The sequence below is a fragment of the Magnolia sinica genome, chromosome 4 (assembly GCF_029962835.1).
Source record: "Magnolia sinica isolate HGM2019 chromosome 4, MsV1, whole genome shotgun sequence".
Lineage (NCBI taxonomy): Eukaryota > Viridiplantae > Streptophyta > Magnoliopsida > Magnoliales > Magnoliaceae > Magnolia > Magnolia sinica.
Window position 1 is genome coordinate 89,285,906 of NC_080576.1, and position 8,434 is coordinate 89,294,339.

Below are 8,434 nucleotides of genomic sequence, written 5' to 3' on the forward strand. Positions count from 1 at the left end.
AGCCCCTACTTGCACCTCAAGGACTTTAAGGAAGTAATTGCAACGTTACAAGTAAACAATGGCAATAGGGATGTACTTAAGCTTAGGTTATTCTCATTTTCTCTAAAGGATCAGGCCAAAGCATGGCTTAACTCTCTAAGACCTAATACCATCACTTCATGGCAAGCCTTAAGTAGAGAGTTTTTGAAAAAGTTCTTTCCCGAGCATAAAACAAATGCACTAAAACAAGAAATCATGTCATTCTCCCAAAAGGGGAATGAACTATTTTTTCAAGCTTGGGAACGCTTCAAAGACATTTTAATTACTTGTCCACATCATGGTTATGAACCATGGCACATGATTGATGCTTTCCGAAAGGGGCTCACCATGGATACTCGTCAGTTCATAGAGATGATGTGTAGTGGAACCTTTCTTGACAAAGATCATAATGAGGCTTGGGATTTTCTAGATATGTTAGCAAAGAATACTCAGACATGGGATGTCTCTGCTAAATCAGACCAAACTAGGCACATTCCTAGAGAGAAAGCGGGAATGTATGTCCTAAGAGAGGAAGACGACCTTAATGTAAAATTCGCTGCATTGGCTAGAAAGGTCGAAGCCTTGGAAATTAGGAAGGTTAATATGGTTAAAGCAAACACTTCCTTAGGTAATTTTTGTAGCATTTGTGGTCGTACGGACTATGACACAAAGGATTGTCCAATAATCTCAGTTGTACAAAATATCACGCATGAGCATGATCAAGCAAATGCTATAAATAATTACCAAAGGTCAGTTATGCAACCAATGGGAAACACGTATAATCCAAATTGGCGTAACCATCCTAATCTTAGTTGGAGGAATGGATGACAAATTAATGAGCCCAATGCACCTCAAATGCCTCCACAAAATAACTTCTTTGGGGCACCTAACAATGCACCATATGTGCCCCCACCAAAGCGATCATCTGTGGAGGATGCATTGACCACATTCATAAACTCTCAAGCTCAAATGAATCAGTCTTTAATCCAATCAAATCAGGAATTAAAGACAGCTGTGGCTACGATTGAGACTCAACTAAATGCTAGGGAAAAAGGCACCCTTCCTTCTCAACCTGTGCCAAACCCTCGAAACACACATTTCATTGGAGACTCAAATCCAAGTGAACTACATCATGAACAAGCTAAGGCCATCATTACCTTAAGAAGTGGAAAAGAGGTCGATAACAAGATAATGCAACCGGTAGAAATACCGGAGGATGAACCACTGTCTCAAGAAAATGATGAACCAGCTATTGTTCAAGAGCCGCAACGGCAAAAGGATAAAGAGACTAAGTCATATGAGCCTCCAGTTCCGTTCCCATCTAGACTTCAGAATCCAACTGTCCCCATGAAATATCAAGAAGTGTTAGATGTGCTCTAAAAGGTTACTGTCAATATTCCTCTACTTGATGCCATTAGACAAATTCCATCATATGCTAAATATCTCGAGGACTTGTGCACTGTAAAGAGAAAATTAAATGTGCACAAAAAGGCATTCCTTACTGAGAAAGTGAGTGCTATCATTCAATAAAGGGTTGTACCCAAATACAAAGACCCAGGAAGTCCCACTATTCCTTGTATTATTGGAAATTTTCAAATTGAGCATGCTTTGCTAGATTTGGGTGCAAGTGTCAACTTAGTACCTTATTCGGTTTACAAACAAATAGGGTTAGGCGAGTTTAAACCAACCACGATTACACTCCAACTCGCTGACCGCTCTATTAAGGTACCAAGGGAAATTTTAGAGGACGTGCTAGTTCAAGTGGAGAAATTCTACTTCCCCGTGGATTTTATTGTACTAGACACTGAACCATGTGTAAATGCTAGCGCTCAAGTTCCCATCATTTTAGGCCGCCCATTCCTAGCAACTTCAAATGCAATCATAAATTGCAGGAATGGAATGATAAACTTGTCTTTTGGTAACATGACTCTAGAGCTAAATATTTTCAATCTATGTAAGCAGCCCATTGATAATAATGAAATACATGAGCTGAATTTCATGGACTGCTTGATAGAAGAAGAGGAATTGGAACCTGGTCTGACCGAGGAATTGATTCAAGTCATTGGAGACTTGAAAAATTCTGATTTAGAAAAAGTGCTTGCTGAAATTTCTGATGATAATGAAAGCACTACCACCCAGGACATTGGTATGTACCAATGGAGACCGCGCACTCAAATCCTATCTATCGAAGACTTGCGACCTCTGCCATCACCAACCAATGTTCCAAAGCTTGATTTAAAACCACTACCAAATGAGCTTAAGTATGTATACTTAGGTGAAAATAAAACTTATCCTGTGGTTATCTCTTCATTTTTAGAGAAGGATCAAGAGATTAAATTGTTGAAAGTTCTAGGGGACCACAAAGGAGCCTTGGGCTGGACCATTTCTGACATCAAGGGTATAAGCCCTTTTATATGCACCCATCGGATCCACCTCGATGAGGACGCCAAACCAATTAGACAGCCTCAAAGGCGTCTCAATCCAAGCATGATGGAAGTTGTAAAAAATGAGGTGATCAAATTATTGAATGTGGGAATCATCTATCCAATATCCGATAGTGTTTGGGTGAGTCCAACTCAAGTAGTCCCAAAGAAATCCGGAATAACTATTATGCAGAATTCTAATAATGAACTCATACCAACACATGTCACCACTGGTTGGCGTGTTTACATTGACTATAGAAAATTGAATCAGGTCACAAAGAAGGACAATTTCCCTCTACCATTCATTGATCAAGTTTTAGAGAGGGTAACAGGTCACTTCTTTTATAGTTTTTTTGATAGATATTCTGGATATAACCAAATAGAGATAGCCCTTGAAGACCAAGAGAAAATCACGTTCACTTGTCCATTTGACACGTTTGCTTTCAAATGGATGTCATTTAGATTGTGTAACGCTCCAGCGACTTTCTAACAGTGTATGTTAAGCATTTTTTCAAATATGGTTGGAAAGTTTCTTGAGGTTTTCATGAACGACTTCTCTGTATTTGGGTATAGTTTTGAGGAATGCCTTAACAATTTATCTCTTGTCTTGTCTAGGTGTGAAGAGAAACACCTTGTCTTAATTGGGAGAAATGTCATTCATGGTTCAAAAGGAAATTGTTTTGCGCCATGTTATCTCTAAAAATGGAATTGAGGTAGATCGCTCAAAGCTCGACATTATAGCTAATCTACCTATCCCCCGAACTGTTAGAGATATTAGATCACTTATAGGGCATGCTGGTTTTTATAGAAGATTCATCAAGGACTTTAGTGCCATTACTATACCCTTGACTAATCTTCTTCAAAAGGATGTTCCATTTAAGTGGACAGATGAGTGTGCAAGTGCCTTTAATAAAATTAAATCATCCTTTACCACTGCACCTATCATGCGTCCACCAAATTGGACACTTCCTTTTGAACTAATGTGCGATGCAAGTGATTGTGCCATAGGGGCTGTTTTGGGCCAAAGAAAAGAAAAACGGCCCTACGTTATTCACTATGCGAGTAAAACTCTAAACTCGGCCCAAGTGAACTACTCAATAACTGAAAAAGAGTTACTTGCAGTAGTTTTTACTTTGGATAAGTTTAGGTCCTACTTGCTGGGATCCAAAGTTGTCATTTTTACGGACCACTCGGCTTTTAAATATTTGTTATCTAAGAAAGATGCAAAGCTAAAACTTTTGAGATGGATCCTCCTACTCCAAGAATTTGACTTAGAGATAAAAGATAAGAAAGGAGTATAAAACGTAGTGGCCAATCACCTTTCTAGATTGGTGTTAGATGATTCGACTGAGGAAATACATATCCAGGACACTTTCCCTGATGAACAATTATTTGCGATCTCCAAATTGCCTTGGTATACGGATAATGTGAACTATCTTATAACGAAAAAAAATGTCATATCATTGGAAGTGACAAGATAGGAAGTGTTTTGAAATCGAGGTTAGGAACTTCTTCTGGGATGACCCGTATTTATATAAATATGGGACTGATCAAATTTTTAGACGTTGTGTCCCGGAGGATGAAGTTCGAAGTGTTATTTCTTTTTGTCAAATGGAAGCATGTGGTGGCCATTTTTCTGCTAAGAAAACCACCGCAAAAATCCCGCAGTGTGGTTTTTACTGGCCCACCATGTTTAAAGACACGCATGCTTTCTGTGTTGTTTGTGATAGATGTCAAAGGTTGGGAAGAGTGTCCCGGCGTAACATGATGCCTTTATCCCCAATTTTACCATTGGAGATTTTTGATTGTTGGGGTATTGATTTTATGGGTCCATTTTCATCTTCTTTTAGTTTTCTTTATATATTGGTTGGTGTGGACTATATTTCAAAGTGGATTGAGGCAGTTCCAAGTAGGACCAATAACAACAAAGTGGTCATACGATTCTTCAAGGAAAATATTTTTGCTAGATTTGGAACTCCAAAGGCCATCATTAGTGATGGCGGGTCTCACTTTTGCAATAAGACATTTGAGGCTTTGATGAAGAAATATGGCATTAAGCATAAAGTGAGCACCCCATACCACCCACAAACGAGTGGGCAAGCTGAGATTTCTAATCGGAAAATTAAACACATTTTAGAGAAAACTATAAGGCCAGATAAGAAGGATCGGTCCCTCAGACTATCTGACGCTTTATTGGCTTATAGGATTGCTTATAAGACCCCGATTGGAATGTCTCTATACAGATTGGTGTATGGAAAGGCTTGCCACTTGCCTGTGGAATTGGAACATAGAGCCTACTGGGCAATAAAGAAATTAAACTTTGATATGGATCAAGCAAGTGGACAAAGGAAATTAGAGTTGAATGAATTAGAGGAGCTGAGGAGAGACTCTTATGAAAATTTTAAAATCTACAAAGAGATGACCAAAGCTTTTCATGACAAAAATATCATGAGGAAGAATTTTGAACCTTAGCAAAAGGTCCTATTGTACAATTCCCGTCTCCAGTTCTTTCCGGGAAAGCTAAGATCAAGATGGACAGACCCCTTTATTGTGAAGAATGTTTATACTCATGGAGATGTTGAAATTGAGAATCCACGTAATGACAATGTGTACAAGGTTAATGGTCAAAGATTGAAGCCTTATGTGGAAAACTTTCATTTGGGAGAGGAGTTCGTCCCTCTTCATGAGCCAGAATATTCAGATTAATGCTCCTAGTTTGACGGAGCATTTGTGTAAGATTTGTATCATATTCAATTTCTTTTAGTGTCACATAGCAGGTGAGTTTTTCATGGCAGGTACTATCCACCCTTTCTTTTATTTTTATTGTTCTCTACATTACATTATTATTACATTGGAGACAATGTAGATTTTAGGTTGGGGGTGTGGATAGTCATCCATGTGAATGTTTTTTTTTTTCGGTTTCATTTTATTTTATTATTATTTTTATTATTTTTAGGTTTCAGTTAAGTTTAAGTTTTTTTTCTTTATTTTTTTTAGGTTTATGGAAAAAAAAATTTAACATTTTCAAAATAATATATTTATATACAAGAATGTAAACATGATATTATGCGAATTCCAAAGGCAAAGTTAATATTTATTCTAGGATGATAGTAGTCAGAATTCTTACAACTGAAAATTATAAACTTAAGTTCAATTATCTAATCACTAGTTTAAAGTGAATTGTAATTTGATGTACTGAATTCACAATACACCCTATCTAACTAAGTGAGGAATATGATATGTGAACTAGAATAACAACTTTTGATTCAAACAAGGTTGAATGAACTAGTACCATTGATATATGTTTAAAAGAGAGAATATTAAAGGAAAAAAAGAGTGATGGAAAAAAGAAATTTTTATTATAGAGCATGAATGCAATGACCATAACAATCGTGTCAGTAATCCGGAGTAAGGATACCTAAGTATCCATTATTGTTACCATTACAAGTACGATACCTTAGGTTATGAAGCAAACCCGGTAAGAATCTTCATCTAAGGGTGGTCTATAATAATGAGAATATGATGATAAAAGAAGAAATGACATGAAGAAAATGAGATAACTAGAGATTTCATATTCTTAGGATGATTGAAAGGAGTTAGGATATGGAACATGCATATTTCTCAAAGTTAGACTAGTGTCACGGAGCACCTAAGGATATTGGATCATAACTATTCTAAATTTTGATTAGGTCTCTGAACTCAAAGATGTAATGGATTAGAAAATTGAGATTCTAACTAACTTCAGACTTAGGTTAAGTATTGTTTTGTTTTGAAATTCATATGATGAATGGGGGCATAATTGTATAAATTTTTTAGTGTTGAAATATTTTTCTTGTTTTCAATGTTTGTGGGTAACATTTCTAGAAACCCTCACGAGACTATAACTCGTCCACTAGGGGAAACTTAGGAGTTTAAAGGCTTGGTGCATATGCTAAATGCAATCGAGATTACCTGTGAAAGTGGTGTAATTAGAATTTTTTTCATTTTAATTTTTTTTAATTAATTTTTATTTTTATTTTTATTTTTATTTTTCTTCTCTTATTTTGCCTGGGACTAGCAAAATGCTGGTTGGGGGGTGTGTTGAGACTCAAATATTACATAATTTTTTCCATTTATATCTTAGTTCTATAAACATAAATCATCTTAATATTCTATTTTACTCATGCATGTGTTGCAAGGTGAATTTAAGAGCTTGGATTGAAAAATGGTGCTAAAAAGTAAGAATTTGATGCTCAAAAATCACCAAGGCAAGGGATGGATCTTAGGAAACCAAGATTGAAGAATTCACATGCCAAAGATCCAAGAAAATCAGGTGAGGAATGAAAAGAATCAAAGATTTGAAGTGAATAATCCTGAAATCGTCCTGAAAAGTGTATTCTACAGCTCTGAAGTCTATTTTGAAAAACTACGCAGCAGGAAGTCTGTTTTAAATGAACTATGCATCAAGAAGTCTATTTTGAAAAAATACGTATATTTGAGCGTTTTCTAGGGTTTTCAACTTTATACAAAAATTGGAGTTCCCTACTTATAAATAGGGCCTCCTAGGGCATTCTTAAACATCATTAGAAGCATTCAAGAGCAAAATTTAGGGTTTTTAAAGAGTTTTTAGTTTTATTAAAGCTTTATAAGTTGTTTCTTTCCTTTTAGATCTTTTCTATTTGCAATTTTTTCTTTATTTCTTGTTGTTTTTTATTTCTGCAATTTAATTATGTTTTTCTAAGTTCCCTCTAGCCCAAGCTAGAAGGGAAGCATATGGGTTTAATATTTCTTTAAGTTATAATGATTGATTGTTTTAATGATGAGAATAATGGTGTATGCATGTTATCTATTATTTAGGTTTTATTTTTTATCCTCTTGTGAGATCCATATGTTTCCATCATATGAGATCCACATTGATGGATAGGCTTACCCTAGATCAATCAGATTTCCTAGATAGGAGAGGTTCTCAACCTGTTATATTTCTTTGATATTTATTATCCTATAGATATTGAATACTTAAAATCACTGACGCTTGAGAATATATGTCAATGATGCAAATCCATTATTTTCTAATCTTTTATATCATTTATTAAAATATTTAAACTATTTTATTTTCCGATTAGGCTAACCTTAATGCTTAGATCCTAGTTGTGTTATCCAAGTCATCATGATTTTAGAACATTAACCTATGTGTGGAACTTTGAAGCTTGGGTGTTATTTTATTCAGTTGAATTACATCCATTCAAAAATCCCAAAATCAAATCATCAGATTAATTTTTATTACTTAGTTTGTTTTGCATTTGATTATTTTTTTCTTCTCACAATTCATCTCCCTGTGGGATTGACCCTGTATTCACGGGATACTACTTACGAACCTCTGCACTTGGAGGCAAGCAATCACAAAGCAACATATTCTACCACTTAGAAATTTCATCAAACATGTGAGCATCCATATTCAAGTAATAACATATATTATAGAAAAATTAAAATGTTAAAATATTAGCATGCACAAATTCATCTACAAGCAACTAATCATTGACTGAGACCCTCAAGGGTCGATAAATGGCAGCCTAAGAATAATGGTCTGCACCTTGTAACGATCCGCTCAACTCACGACGCTTATAGGATTAGGGTGTTAGGAAAATATCGTTGAAAGACCTCTAATCATTGTCGGGAAAGCTCCGATGAGGGCTCTGATTACGATGAGGTGGCTAGAGAGTGGATGAGGGGGTTGAGGTGCACCAACACTCACACCCCAAGCTCTCTTTTCTCCTTTCTCCTCTCTCTTCTCCCTTTCTCTATTTTTTTCTTATTGAAATTCGGATGGGATGAGGGGGTGCCCAAATAAGGGCCTTATATAGTGCTAGAAGTAGTGCAAATGGCTCCAATGGTTCTTTATTCATTGTATTAACCCTTGAGGGGTTGTTTCCCACTAATGGGACCCAACAGAAGGCATATTGGTCAATCTAAGCCATAGGATAGGTGTCTCATAAGGTGATTTATGTTTGGACATA

The 8,434-nt window shown here is 36.0% G+C and overlaps 1 non-coding gene across 1 annotated transcript; it reads right to left on the minus strand.

Moving 5' to 3' along the window:
* Positions 1–216: 216 nt before the first annotated feature.
* Positions 217–323, minus strand: LOC131244875 (small nucleolar RNA R71). Its single transcript, XR_009170647.1, has one exon. It is a non-coding gene; the product is annotated as a small nucleolar RNA R71 (small nucleolar RNA).
* Positions 324–8,434: the final 8,111 nt, after the last annotated feature.